This window comes from Macrotis lagotis, chromosome 7 (genome assembly GCF_037893015.1).
Source record: "Macrotis lagotis isolate mMagLag1 chromosome 7, bilby.v1.9.chrom.fasta, whole genome shotgun sequence".
In the NCBI taxonomy this organism is placed as follows: domain Eukaryota; kingdom Metazoa; phylum Chordata; class Mammalia; order Peramelemorphia; family Peramelidae; genus Macrotis; species Macrotis lagotis.
This window is the reverse complement of record NC_133664.1, coordinates 220,363,480-220,379,495: the sequence shown is the minus strand read 5'-3', so window position 1 is coordinate 220,379,495 and position 16,016 is coordinate 220,363,480. Positions and strand designations below refer to the sequence as shown.

Sequence of the window (16,016 nt, the reverse complement as noted above, 5' to 3'; positions counted from 1 at the left end):
AGAAGATTTAAGGCCACTGAAAAGGGGAAGGAATTTGTATGCTCTCTCTGAGATGTTAAAACTGCTCAGAATTTTATTATGGCTAATTATTGCAAATATGCAGACGAAAACTCCTAGAAAAGCAGTAACAACCTTAAGAATAGGCCAGGGGAGGGGTGGCTAAGTGGCGCAGTGGATAGAGCACTGACCCTGGAGTCAGGAGTACCTGAGTTCAAATCCGGCTTCAGACACTTAATAATTACCTAGCTGTGTGGCCTTGGACAAGGCACTTAACTCCATTTGCCTTGCAAAAAAAAAACCTATAAAAAAAAAGGATAGGCCAGGTGGAGAGAGAGAGAGAGAGAGAGCAGGCAGCCAAGAGACTTGGTTTAGTCTGGCCACATAACCTGGTGCTCTATGTGGCCAAAAAAGAGCATAAGAAAAACTAATCCTACTAGAGTCAAAGAAGGAAAAGAAAAAGAAGAAAATGAAGCAGTGGAGCCTCCTGTTAAATACTTTTCTGTGGTAGGTTGGGCATGGGTGGCGCTTGGAAAGTGGTCTTACACCTTGAGCCAGGTATCTTCCAATGGCAAACTACATACTGGTCCTTCCTGACCCAAGGTGCTCTATCCCCAAGTTCAACATATCATTTCCTATCATGCCTGGGTCTATGGCCAAGGTTAGGTGAAGGGGGAAATGGGGGACAAGATGCAAACTACCAGGGTCAAGGGGTAATAGGATGCAATCAACAATCAAGGTCAGTTTACATCTCAGGGGCAAACAGCCTTCCATAATTAACAAGATTTTAACATCATTAAAGCTACATTAATAATTCTCTACATCACCCTCACAGGCAAATCTCAGTATCATACTCTATAGAATTGAGGTAATCACTTTAATCATTTTCTTTTCTACATTATATTAGACACTGCTTTTCCTACCCTAACCTAGGTCAGTCAGACTGGAGTTCTGCTCTTGTGTTCCAATCTCACAATCAATCTCTGATCCCAATCCTAATTATTCTGGGGTTCTTAAAACCTCCTGCAGGCTCCCCATGATGTCTGGTTGAACTAATCCAAGAATTATTACCATCTTTGTGTATTTAAACTGAACTTTGAGTCAAATATCTTTGTTCAAAGTAATCACATTTCCTCTTCTACCTCAGACTGAACTCCCCAGTTTCAGAGCCACTCTCCAGATCAGCAGTCCATGCCCATCTACCCAAAGATGAATAGCTTCTGGGTATAGACCCTTCAACAGTTTAATGGTTGAAATCTATATCAAAAAATACTGAGAGAGAGTGATTAAACTTGTGATACACAGGAACCATATGGGGCTTAATCCTCAAATTCCCTCACTTTGTTATGGCTGTTGTTCAGCTGTTTTGGGTCATTTGAGGTTTTCCTGACCCATTTGGGGTTTTCTTAGTAAAAGCACTGAAATGTTTGCCATTTCCTTCTTCAGCTCATTACAGATGAGGAAACTGAGGCAAATAGGGGACTATTAATCCAAAAAAACAGCTCATGAGCACCCACCAGTGTTCTTCTCCTTAATAATCAGTCTGACACAATTAATGCTTAGCAACAAAACATCCCTCCCCACTCCTATAAATCTGAGATGAACACTCCCACAATAATAGAAGAATAAAATAAAAGAATAGGTATATAAAGTCAGTAAGAAGTAAGTAGTAGAAGTAATTCACAATTCTAGTATTACAGGGTCCCAAGATTCTTTCCTATCTGTAGAGTCCTCACAAAGCTCCCCCCTCCCCCTTGGGGGGAACACTTTTGTGGAGGGGATTATTAGACTGAACTACCAAGGTTAGCTCTGTCCTGTTTGTTTGTTTTTCCCCCAAGGCAATGGGGTTAAATGACTTGCCCAAAGTCACACAGCTAGGTAACTATTAAGATTAAATTTGAACTCAGGTCTTCCTGAGTCCAAGGCAGGTGCCCTATCCACTGTGCCACCTAGCTGTCCCCCATAGCTCTGTCTTGAACCCCAAACTGGCTTCCCATTCTGTTGCCAAAAGTCCTGATCCTTGAAGGTGCTCTTCTCTTAAGTGGCTACATCTCTGTCTGGAGTGTCTCTGTCCTTCCCCATGCCTCCGACTTTCTACCTATTGGCTCTGCCTATATAATGAGGGAAAGGGAGTGAGAATTTCCCCTGCACAGAAGTTTCCAAAAATTATCTTTGATTGCACTCACCTGAATTTCTCTGAAACTGAAAAACTCCAAGGCTTAGTTATTTAAAGTACCGAGGGGGAATGGCCCATTTTTTTAGCCTAAATTATCACTTTGTTCCTATTAATTTACTCAAAAATTTTGGGCCCCTCCAAAACAAAATTTCAAAATGGTATCCTTGGTTTATTGCAAAATAGTATCTCAGGTGAAGGAACTTCAATGCAGGGACTGCTTAGAATGGATTTAATCCATCAATTTACAAGGATTTATTTTATGTTTGACAATTTGAACTCTGAAAATTTATCCCTAAAAATCTGATTCTTTAGGTCATCCTTTATCTCTTCCAAAATATTGGTCTTATATTGAATTGTAAGGGATCTTGTAAATCAATTAGATCAACTTTCCCACTTTAAAGGTGAAAAAACAAAGGTTCAGAGAGGTGAGTGATTTGTCCAAGATCACAAAGGTGATCTCTTCAATCACTACCCAGGTGTGGATTCAATACCAGAATAAAGCCACATGAGGAAGTCAGAGATAGAGTAACATTTTGAACAAAGGTACCTAGTTCGGTAGTTTTTACAGGTTTTATTCTATGCCAGACATCCCATGTGACTAGGACAGAAAGACTTCCAAGAAGGTAGGATCTCCCAGTGGAACAAAGGCTTACAGTTGCCTGAAAAAACAATGCTGATCACAAGGAGTACTTGACCAAAGACCAGGCAATTTGGAAGATGTCAGATAGATGGGCAAATTCAAGGAGAAAAAAGAATAAGTCTAGCCACTGCCGTGAAACTCAGACTAAGCGGAAGTAGCAGCTCCAAACCTTAGTATTTCTTCCCTCAACCCAAACCCCATTTTCTTCAAATATGTGCCTAGTTGATGCTGGCAAAGCCCATAACCTCAATTCTTTACCTTCATTCTTCTTCCTATGCACTAGAGAGTGCAGTTGGGAAGATTGGTGGATGATAATCAATCTGAGCACTACCCAGAACAACTATTAAAAAGTGTCAGATTCATGTCTGTGGCTAGGATGTTGATTGTTTGTGAAATGATATGAAATAAAGGTTGTTGGTCAGATGGAAAGGAAGAGATATTCCATTTTTATACCCCTAAATCAATATTGAATCAGGGTCAGAAGCTCTACCCTACAAGCCTTAGAGAGTTGTAGTTTTTAGAAATATTAGAACAATAAGTTCACTGAATACCTTCAGACAAAGCCAGATGGCTGGTAGCCAAAGCATAGGCAAAATGCATTTGGGGTTTAAGATTTTCAAAGTACTTTACATACAATAGTTTCACTGAGTTTTTCCCTGCCCAAGTCACTTCTAGAGTCCTCTCTAGATCTGCATACCACATTTTAAAGAAGGAATTTGGAAAACTGGCAGTGGTCCAAAGATGACCAGATCACAGAATCAGAGACTTAAGAGTTGAAAGTAGTCTTAGAAATCATCTAATAAGGGGTGGCTAGGTAGTGCAGTGGATAAAGCATGGGCCCTTGGAATCAGGAGTACCTGGGTTCAAATCTGGTCTTACTTAATAATTACCTAGCTGTGTGGCCTTGGGCAAACCACTTAACTCCATTTGCCTTGCAAAAACCTAAAAGAGAAAGAAAGAAATCATCTAATAGAATTGCCAACTCCTTGAGTGTAGGGACTTTTTTTCTCTAAGTTAACTCCAGTGACTTGTACAAAATAAGAATTTAATAAATGTTTGTTGAACTGAACTTAATCTAATCTGACTTGCCCCAGGTCACACAAGGGATCTGAACCTAGTTAACACCAAATTCATAATTCTTTCCAAATCATCTTGATAAATAACTTGGTATATTAGAAGGAGTGGCTTGTAGTTAAGAAACTTGGATATACTCAGATGCTTACTAATTCTATAACAATGGATAAGTCACTTAATCTCTTTAGAGATCAATTTCCTCATCTGATTCATTGATTTCAATGATTCCCTTTTAGCTTTAAATCTATGATCTTACCAATTACATATATTTTTTTATTTTTATAGTTTTCTTCACAAAATAGTATTTTTCCAATTACATCAACATTCATTTTTATAAGATTTTGATTTCCAAATTTTTCCCTCCCTCCTCCCTTACCCAAAAAATCAAATAACCTGGTATAAGTTATACATGTACAAATATGTTAAACATATTTCCATAAATATGAAAGAAGAATCAGAAAAAAGGGAAAAAACTATGTGAAAGAAAAAACAAATGTAAAAGGTGAAAATAATGTCTGCATTCTAACTCCATAGTTCTTTCTCTGGATGTGATTGGCATTTTCCATCATAATTCTTTTGAAATTGTCATTGATTACTGTGTTGCTGAGAAGAATTAAGTCTATCATAGTTGATCATCACACAATGTTGTGGTTACTGTGACACATACATGTATGACCCTGAGCAACAGGACAACCTCTCTGCATCATTCTTTCCTCACAAGTTTGTTCATTTTTGTTCTTCACAATTGAAGAGAATCAAAATGACACTATGATGTTAGGGTCAGTGTGTGTTCAACTGTGTGCTTGACTGGGCTGATCAAACAAAATATGAGCTCAGAAGGCTCTACTAGAGGTTAGGCATATGAACATTTAGGAAAGAGATGTCTCTAAATTTGCACATCTTATGATCTATTAAACAAGCTAGAGAAGAAAATGACAAACCACTCAAATATCTTTGCCAAAAAAAACTTCAAATAGGGTCATGAATAGCCAGATATGACTGAAACAACTAAATAATAACAGCAAAAATTTTTTGCTGTGTTGGCACAGTCCTCACATGTAGAGGGAATAGTAAAATTCGCTCTATTTTCCCTTTGTGATTAAAGTGCTTTTTTAAAATCTCAAAGTTCCAAGTAAATAAAAGCTTTTATTATAAGGATTAGACCTATTCAAAAATGAAATGTGAAATTAATAGTTTCCCTCCAACAGAAGGTAATTAAGCAGAGAGTGGAAGATCATTTTTTAAAGTATATTGTAGATGAGAGAGGACAGTGGACTAGAAGACCTGAAGTACATTCCAACTCTAGGATTCTATGGATTCTGTAAGTCCCTATTCTCAAGGATATTACAATTTGGCTGGGGACTCAAAATAACCTGTAAGAGCCAAAAATGGAATAGTATAAATCCATATATTTACTCAGTTTCAAATAGCTGCTGAAATTTGGAGAAATGTGAGTTAAATTGGGAAAATTGGAAGTTAGTATTGAAGAAACTTAAATTAGACCCACACCTCACACCCTATATACCAAAATCAAAATGGATAGAGGATTTAGACATAAAAAACAATATTAGAAGCAAACTAGAAGATCAAGGAGTAGTTTACCTGTCAGTTCTATGGAAAGGGAAGCAGTTTATGACCAAGGAAGAGATGGAGAATATCATTAAAAACAAACTAGATAATTTTGATTACATTAAATTAAAAAGCTTTTGCACATACAAAATCACTATAACCAAGATCAAAAGAAATGTGGTAAATTGGGAAACAATTTTTACAACTAGTATTTCTGGCAAAGGACTCATTTCTAAAATATACAGAGAACTGAGTCAAATTTTTAAAAAGACAAGTCATTCCCCAATTGACAAGTGGTCAAAAGATATGCAAAGGCAATTTGAAACTGAGGAAATCAAAGAGATCCATACTCATATGAAAAATTGCTCTAAATCATTACTTATTAGAGAAATGCAAATGAAAGCATCTCTGAGATACCACCTCACACCTCTTAGACTGGCCAATATGACCAGAAAGGACAATGATCAATGTTGGAAGAGATGTGGGAAATCTGGGACACTAATACATTGTTGGTGGAGCTGTGAATTCATCCAACCTTTTTTTTTTCAGGTTTTTTTTTTGCAAGGCAAACAGGGTTAAGTGGCTTGCCCAAGGCCACACAGTTAGGTAATTATTAAGTGTCTGAGACCGGATTTGAACCCAGGTACTCCTGACTCCAGGACCGGTGCTCTTATCCACTACACCACCTAGCTGCCCCTCATCCAACCTTTCTGAAGAGCAATTTGGCTATGTCCAAAGGGCAACAAATGCGCATACCCTTTGATCCAGCAATACCACTACTGGGTCTATACCCTGAAAAGATGATGAAAAAGGGTCAGAACATCACATCACTTGTACAAAAATATTCATAGCAGCCCTGTTTGTGGTGGCAAAGAATTGGAAATCAAGTGAATGTCATTCAATTGGGAAATGGCTTAACCAACTGTGGTATATGTATGTCATGGAACACTATTGTTCTATTAGAAACCAGGAGGGTTGGGAATTCAGAGAAGCCTGGAAGGATTTGCATGAACTGATGCTGAGTGAGAACCAGAAGAACACTGTATACCCTAACAGCAACATGGGTTGATGATCAACCTTGATGGACATGCCCATTCCATCGGTGCAACAAACGAGGGACAGTTTGGGGCTATCTGCAATGGAGAATGACATCTGTATCTAGAGAAACAACTGTGGGGTTTAAACAAAGACGAAAGACCTTCAATTTAGGAAAAAACCATTATCTTATTTTATAATTTTGCTATCTCTTAAACTTTATTTTTCTTTCTTAAGGATATGATTTCTCTCTCATCACATTAAACTGAGATCAATGTATACCATGGAAACAATGTAAAGATTAACAGAATGCCTTCTGTGATGGGGTGGGGAGAGGGAAGCCAGAATTGGGGGGGGGGGGGAATTGTAAAACTCAAAATAAATAAAATCTTACAAAAAAAAGAGCTAAGTGAGAGGTACAGTGGTACCCAGCTAAATCAATGACCAAGGTTTTATTCATCTGAGCCACTGCTTTCTGTGCTTATGCTAAGGATCCAGTATAGTGCTGTGGAAAGGGTGCCTACTTTGTAATTAGAAATCAGGAGTTCAAATCTTCTTTTTTGCCATTTTTATTGGTGTGCAGCTGGATAAATCATTTCATCTAGCTCCACCTCAGTTTCTGCATTTGTAAAATGAAGAGGTTTCTCCTAGTTCTAAATATAAGATAGGCAGGCAAGAAAGCATTAAGCAATTATTAACACTTTTACTATGTGCCAGGCAAAAACAAAAAAAGACAGGGAGAAGAGATGGTCAGGTGATAGGGATTGAACCTATCATCTCACTGGAATTGGGAAATCTTTTTGTGGAACTTTCTCTACCAATGAAGATTGGCATCTTCCCTATGATTGGTTTCAAGGCCAACTTTTTATTCATTAAGCAATACCACATCTCTTATTCATAGCCAGACTCCTAGAAAAAGACATCTATGTTATTTATCTCCAATTCCCCACTCCTATTCATTTCCAAACCCCTTGAAATCTATAATTTCATTTAAAACTGAATTCCCTCTCTCTGTTTAAGGAACTCAGTTCTCATGCTACTTGACCTACATGTGGATTTTTATTTACTAGATCTGTGATTTCATTGGTAATAGGAACTGTCAGAGAAGAAATTCCTTCTATTATTGCAGATTAGCACCTAATCTGGGGCGGCTAGGTGGTGCAGTGGATAGAGTACCAACCCTGGAGTCAGGAGGACCTGAGTTCAAATGCAGGCTCAGACACTTAATAATTACCTAGCTGTGTGACCTTGGGCAAGTCACTTAACCCCATTGCCTGCAAAAACACAAAAATAACAACAACAACCACAACAAAAATATTAGCACCTAATCTGAAACCTTAAAATAAAGAGCTGTCCAAGTCCCTGAAAGGTTAAGTAACATGCCCAGGATCATACTGCCAATATATGTTAGAAGTAAAATTTGACACCAGGTCTCCCTGACTCTAAGACTTTTTCCTCCCTTGGCTTATGTGATTTCTGTCTCCTGATTTTCCTCCTTGTCTAATCATTTATTCCATATCTCCTTTGTAGAATTCATTTCCCTCCCAGTAAGTATGTATCTCCCTAAAGGCTCTATTCTGAGTCTTTACCTCTTCTCTATGTTTACTTTCTCTCTTGGTAATTATTCCACTTCCACAGATTTAATAAGAATATTTAAGCATATGACTCTCAAATATATATGACTAGGCCCAATCTTTCTTCTGGACTCCAATTGCCTGGTAGACAACACCAAGATATCCCATCAACATTTCAATTTAAACATTACCTAAATGTTTCTCCCCCTTTTCTCCTTCCCCCACTCAAAGATCCCTTTCCTCTAAACTTTCCTATATCATTGAGTCATCCATGTTTAAAAACTTTTGAGTCATCCTTGACTCTTCCCTCTTCATCCTAATTCCACATTATCTTTCCCCTTCTCTCTAGTCATAAGATTCTAATTCAAACCTCATGACCTCTAGCTTGTCCTATAGTATTCAACCTCCTAACTGGTTTCCCTATTTCCTTCTTTCTTTTTTCTAGGAGTTCAACCTTTTAGCTCTTCTGTATCACATCATCCAACAAAGGACACATATATAATTTTATATTTATTATGACTATTATATGTATCGACTATTGTGTTATATTTTTTATAACTATTATTCATATGTTCTAATGTGCTTTCTGGAGTGCCTGCCCCATAGGTAAGAAACTAGCTTTCATTTTTAAACCTTCTCCTTTCTCACTACTTAGATCTTATACTTCCTGAGACTTATTTTCCTCTTAATGATAGTTTCCTTGGCCACTTTCCAGTACTGTTTGTAATTTCACTCATATATCATCACCACCATCACCACTCACTCCCATTTCCCCACTTAAGGTAGGGGGAAATGAAATATTCTTTGATCCCCAATGCTATTTCCAGCTTCCTTCTAAACTACCATCATTCTAACTACCAAACTCTTTTGTCAAAGGGGGGGAGTTTTAGCCATTGCTCCTTCTATAACCTACTTTGAGGTTAGTTCACTAAACTACTATAGTGGTTGTCAGCAAAATCAATTCTTATCCCCTCTCTACTTGCTCCCAGTTCATTTCCTTGTGAATTCTGATCATAGGTTCTAAGACAATTAAAAGGTATTTTCTGATTTACTAAATAGTTATAAGCTTTTAATTATCTAAATTGGGAAAAAAATCTTTTCCTGTAACAAATATCAATGTTTCTCAGTATATCATTAATTAAGTGTTACAAACAAAACAGACATATTTAAATTTTTCAAGTATGTATCACAATGAGAAAGATCATATCTATGTCAATTGCTAATTTCCCCTCAATTCTGGAAAAGCAGTCCTATCATTCAGCTCTCTCAAGATGGCAAAGATTCTCAAGAATTCTCTTTAAGATGTTTTCTTCAAAGCAAGAGTTAAACTCCATCTTCTCAGAAAATGTCTTTAGTCTTTCTCAAAGATAAATTTACTCCATCAATCTATACTTCTCTTTGTACTTCACATAATCTCTCTAGCCATGACAGTTAATGGTCTCCAGATAATAGTTAAGCTGTAACTTTCCTCAAGATTCTACTAGCTTTTAAAGATAAGTTTCCCGGGGAAAGAGTTTTTGACACTAATGTTACATTCTTCCTACAGGCAAAATATTTTTTCAGTTTCTGGAAAATCATTAGTAAAACACCAAATACACTTTACTCTACTTGTTCAAAATATAGGATGTCCAAATGTCTTGGTGAAATTTTAAGCTTTAATATAACTTCAGAAATATAAATGCAAGAAACTTATAAAATGCATCTAAAAGGTTAGTTATTTAACATTTTAAAATATTGACATTCCTTTTTAAAATTCAGCATATCGGGGCGGCTAGGTGGCACAGTGGATAGAGCACCGGCCCTGGAGTCAGGAGTGCCTGAGTCCAAATCCAGCCTCAAACACTTTATAATTACCTAGCTGTGTGACCTTGGGCAAACCAATTAACCCCATTGCCTTACAAAAATAAATAAATAAATAAAATTCAACATATCCACCATCTTGTGCTATATACATCACTCTAGTCAGATGCTTTTCTGTGACTGAAAGGATTACAATTGTAATCCTAACCTAATGATCATCCAAAGAAAGAGGTTTTGATACAAAGATGACAGTTTTGACATAATTCCCCCTTAAAAAGGTCTAATGGAATCAGATCAGATGACAGAGGTGACCAAGCAAGAGGACATCTTCTGCTAAGCTACCAGTTTGAGAAAGTATCATTCCAAAGATTTCTCTCTCATCACACCCAATTTGGATCAAGGTACAACATGGAAACAAAGTAAAGACTAACAGAGTGCTTTCTGGGGGGGGGGGGGAGGGAAGCAAGATTGGGGGAAAATTGTAAAACTCAAATAATACCTTTAATAAAAATAAATTTAAAACCTTAAAAAAAAGAAAAGAAAGTATCATTCCAAAATTCATACACACAATGCATATTGATAGGGTGGTCCATCTTATTAAAATTAAAAATTTATTATTTTTTAAAATCATAAAAATAAGTGTTTGACAGAAATAAAATAGTTAAACTTTCAAATAAAGATTTGCTAAGTTTGTATCCCTTAAATTTCTGATGTTATTAAAATTTTTAAATGCACTAAGACTTTTGGGATATACAGAACAAAATATGCACATATATTATAAATGTGGGAAGAAAAATATAACAATTCTATAATATTAATTAGTATTTATAATAATATATGTCTGTATATCAAAATCTCAATGAAAGATTAAATTTGCAATAATCCACTATATATACACATATTTGTGTGTGTCAAGCCATTCACATAAAAAAAAAGATTTATAATATAGATTGCTCTAGATCAAGGGTTAACAGACTAATACTCACCCCAAATCCCACAAGGGAGTGAAAGTATTTTAAAATGTACAAACCATTCTCAGCTTTCAGAACAAGTTTGTTTATACCTCTTCTAGATCCTAAGAAAAAAGATGCCAGTAAATTCTAAATACTTTGAATGTAATTTTCTCCCTAACAAGACTTCTCAACAAAGCATCTAAAAACCAGGAAACAGTATCATCTACTTCTGTATCCATCATGACATACTCTGGGACTGATAGATCAAGGATCCAAAATTAGAAGAGACTGTTCTATAGATTTGAATAGATATATTTCTATAGATTTGATATAGGTTTGTAGACTAAGATCTTAAAAAGATATCATCTAGGTGTGTGGCCTTGGCAAGTCACTTAACCCCATTGCTTTGCAAAAAAACCTAAAAAAAAATCAGAAATCACTAGTACATGTCCCTTATTTATAGGTAAGGGAACCGAGGTTTAAGAAAATTAAGTGACTTACCTAAAGTCACACAAGTCATAAACAGCAAATTGGAGAATTAAACACAGGACCTTCAATCCCCTCTCTTTATAGGCAAAGGAGACTTGCCCAAGATGGCATAGATCTTGGTAAGTGGCAGAACCAGGCCCTCTACCTTCAAAGCTAGATCACTTTCTACTAGAACATACTGCTTTAAAAGGTTCAATAGAGAATAGAAAGATTGGTGGGAAAGTCATGGGAAGGTGGTAGAGGAAAGATTTCCTGAACAGTGGCTCCCAGTGCTCATAATCTCAGAGTGAGTACAGTGTAATCCTATACTCTATTATATAGGAACACAATTGAGCTTGCAAAATAGTTGACGATAACATCAAAACTGTCTGGCATTGGCTAAGAAATAGAGTGGTGGACCAAGTGGAATAGACTAGGTGCAATAGCAGGAAATGATTACAGTAATCTGTTTGATAAACTCAAAGAGTCCAGCTATTGGGATAAAAACTCCCTCTTTGATAAAAACTGCTGGGAAAATTGTAAGTTAGTATGGAAGAAACTTAGATTAGACCAACACCTCACACCCTATATGGTTAGGGTTAGGGTTAGGGTTAGATAAGATCCAAATGGATACAGGATTTAGCATAAAAAACAATGCTATAAATAAATTAGAAGATCAAGGACTAGTTTACCTGTCAGATCTATGAAAAGGGAAGCAGTTTGACTAAGGAAGAGATGAAGAACATCACTAAAAACAAACTAAATGATTTTGATTACATTAAATTAAAAAGCCTTTGCACAGACAAAATCACTGTAACCAAGATCAAAAGAAATGTAGTAAACTGGGAAACAATCTTTACAACTAATGTTTCTGACAAAGGACTCATTTCTAAAATATGCAGAAAACTGAGTCAAATTTAAAAAAAAAAAAAGCCATTCCCCAATTGATAAATGGTTGAAGGATATGCAAAGGCAATTTACAGATGAGGAGACCAAAGCAATCCATAGTCATATGAAAAATTGCTCTAAATCATTACTTATTAGAGAAATGCAAATTAAAGCTTCTCTGAGGTACCACCTCACACCTCTCAGACTGGCCAATATGACTAGAAAGGATAATGATCATTGTGGGAACGGTTGTGGGAAATCTGGGACACTATTACATTGTTGGTGGAGCTATGAACTCATCCAAAGTTTCAGGAGAGAAATTTGGAACTATGCTCAAAGGGCAACAAAAATGTGCATACCTTTTGATCCAGCCATACCACTACTGGGTCTATACCCTGAAGAGATGATGAAAAAGGGTAAAAACATCACTTGTACAAAAATATTCATAGCAGCCCTGTTTGTGGTGGCAAAGAATTGGAAATCAAGTGAATGTCCTTCAATTGGGGAATGGCTTAACAAACTGTGGTCTATGCATGCTGTGGAACACTTTTGTTCTATTAGAAACAAAGAGGGATGGGAATTCAGGGAAACCTGGAGGAATTTGCATGAACTGATGCTGAGCAAGATGAGCAGAACCAGAAAAGCATTGTACACCCTAACAGCAACATCGGGGCAATGATCAACCTTGATGGACTAGCTCATTCCATCAGTACAACAATCAGGGACAATTTGGGGCTCTCTGCAATGGAGAATACCATCTGTATCCAGAGAAACAGCTGTGGAGTTTGAACAAAGACCAACGACTATTTATCTTAAATTTAGAAAAAAACTGATATCTTATTGTCTGATCTTACTACCCCTTATACTTTATGTTTCTTCCTTAAGGATATGATTTCTCTCTCATCACACTCAATTTGGATCAATGTATACCATGGAAACAATGTAAAGACTGACAAACTGCCTTCTGTGTGGGGTGGGGGGAGGGAAGCAAGATTAGGGGAAAACTGTAAAACTCAAAACTCAAAATAAATAAAATCTTTAATAAAAAAAATAGTTGACTTTTTAAACAGTTGATGTCAAAGCTTTCCCATCATGAAAGCATGAGGGGAGCTACTAAGCACCTAAATTTCCATACTTGGTTGTCGTAATTTTACTAGATCACAATCTTTGAGAAAGTACACTTTTATCCAGGATGGTTTAAAGGAAGAAATTAAAATTTGGAAAGCCAATGCCAATCCCTTAAATTGTTAGGCCTGAAAAAGACATTAAAGATCACATACTTCAACCACTGCATTTTATAAATGGAAGTGACCTGTCCAAAGCCACAAGGTATAACAAGTGGATCCAGGACTAGAAGGAAGGCAGAAAAAGACTGCATTGTAGATTTCTGTAAAAGGCAGTTTCATTTCTTACAGTGTCTATGACCAGCAGGCCCAGAGCCAACAAACCAAAGCCTTTGTCAACAGAGCACCCTGGCTTTGTGCTTCCTGGATTGGAGAGACAGGAAAACAGAGAGGGAGACAAAGACAAAGACAGATACAGACAAAAAATAGAGAAAGAGAAAGATAAGAGCAACATGCTTGCTGCATAGACTAAGGCCTCTGGAAATTCTGACTCTCCTCTGGGAGAAAGGGGGAGAAAAGAATAGACTTCTAGACTGCAGAAGCTCCAGCAAATGTTTTGATTAAACAAACAAAAATAAATAAATTTGAGAAACAGCCATGGGGCAAAATGAAATTACACCATAATTAAATAGAACTGCTTCCCAGATAGTTGTGTGATGATAAATGTATGCATTAGAGTCGGCATGTTTTATGAACCGGGTTTAAAAAACATCAAGGCTTACTAAGCTGCATCTCAACTTGAGTTACAAAGGACACTAAATGAAAGACAAGCACTGAGGCATGAAGAAGATTGATAGAAGCCACACAGGGCTTTGCCTATTAGCAAAATAAATCCAAGTTGGGCTGGAATGAAAGGAAAAACTCTGGGGACTAGGACACCAAAGGGAAAGCTACCAAGACCCCCCCCCACTTCATTTCTATTGGCCAGCTCAGGGCAGATAACGAAGTTAATGCAAGGGATGTGGTTCATCTGTCCCCCAAAGATTTGCCACTTTATATATGGAAGTGTAGTAGGCTATGCTCTAGGGTATTTCTATGGGCATATGCCAGCATGAACTCAGAAGGGGTGCCCAACCAGGGTATCTGTTTCAGCTCAGACCAGAGCATGTGGGAAGGCAGCATTGCCAGGGTATTTGCATAGGCACAAACCAGCATATGCATCAGAAAGGCACACTGCTGAGTAGAGTTCAGGGTTTTACCTACATTAATCATTCTCTGGTAGTTTTGCTTTAGTTTACGAACCTGTGGCAAAGGCAGAAAGACCAATAGGCCCCCTGGCTGGGCTGTTTTTTCTCCTCCCAGCTGCTTCTGTCTCTCTCGGGCTCCTGGACACAAAACAGCTGAGCAGCAAAACAACTAGCCACCTGCTCCCTCTTCGCCCAGGATGCGGCCCTAGTCCCCAAGTCCCACCCCTTCTTCAGCTTGCTCTCTCCCTCTATTCCTCCCTCAAGCCAAATGTCCCTGGAGCAGCAGCAGCAGCTGAAAGCTCTCTTCCCTCCTGCAATGTTCCCTAGTTTTTCCATGCTCCTCCCACAGTGGTCAATGAGAAATGTGCTTACAGAGCTGTCTGATCTCAGTCCTCCTCACACAGAGTCCCTTCAAACAAAACAGCTGTCCTTCCTTCCCCAAAGTGATCCCCAGGAAAATGGACTTTTGGCATCAACCCCCCCTTTTGCGGCCATAGACTGTCCAGTGGCTTTATCCAAGGGTTCCTTCTCCAGGTACAGGAAGGCTGGAAAGGGTTAATATAGAACAGTGCAGGAGCCTAGCCATAGCCCAGCAGGGTTCCTAGCTACAGAGCCAGAGCCAGACACAGTAAAAGCTGGGGGAAGTAATCCCCAAAAGGAAACAGTACAGGGAGTCCTAGAATGGAGGTCAAAAAGACCAGGAGGCAAGAGGTTAGTTTGAACAGCGTCAGGACCAGAAGTGCATCCTGGGAGTGCTGTCTTTCTCTCTCCTACTAATTAAGTCCTTTTTCAAAATATAGGTTGTCACAACAGACTTGGGGTTTGGGAGTCAGAAGCTCTCAATTGTTGCTATTTAATAGGTCCCTAGTGCCAAACAGTAGTAGGCCCCACAGATGTAGTTAAAAGCAGAGGTTCCCAAACTTTTCAGGCCCTGTGCCCCTTTGGCTTTTTGTAAATTTTTCTATATTAAATATTTTTTAAATATTAAATTATTTTTACAATATTTTATTATTAATATTAAATATTTAAAAATAAATCCCAGGGTTTACTAATTACATATACATAAGAGCTAATATAAAAACATTAATTTTAGTAGTATAAAATGATTATTTATCAAATATTCCCATAACCCCTGACAAGCTTCCTCATAAATGCAAGTTCCTCAGACTGGTAGCCACTATTATAAAATGCCTAAGATGGTGATGATCAAAGTTTTTTAATTGTGCACTTGTATCAATAAAAAACTTTTGGACATGCATACCTAATACATATTTATTTATATTGTGTATTATATTATATTGTGTATTTATATTGTGTATACCCTAATAATTATGTACTTTATAAAACTTAAACAAAAATAGAAATTTAAAAGAGTAAGAGAGAGCTGAAATAATATTTTTTCCTAGGATCTTTAGAGAGACACTGGAATTTACTGAAGCAATGGAATTATGTGATCAGTGTACAAAAGAGGAATTGGAGAAAAGATTTGATTCAGGAAAGTTAATTGTGAAGTTATTGCAATAGTTCAGAT

General features: G+C 37.3%; 1 protein-coding gene across 2 annotated transcripts in view; it reads right to left on the bottom strand.

Moving 5' to 3' along the window:
* The window catches only part of ADA2 (adenosine deaminase 2), a 117,019-nt gene that overhangs the window by 95,138 nt on the left and 5,865 nt on the right, over positions 1–16,016 (bottom strand). The window contains exon 1 of one of the 2 annotated variants that reach the window (XM_074194961.1): positions 14,541–14,687. The exons of the other annotated variant lie outside the window; for it this stretch is intronic. The gene's annotated coding sequence lies outside the window, so the exon portion shown is untranslated. Of the gene's footprint in view, positions 1–14,540; positions 14,688–16,016 lie in introns of those variants that run through there. 2 annotated transcript variants of the gene reach the window in all.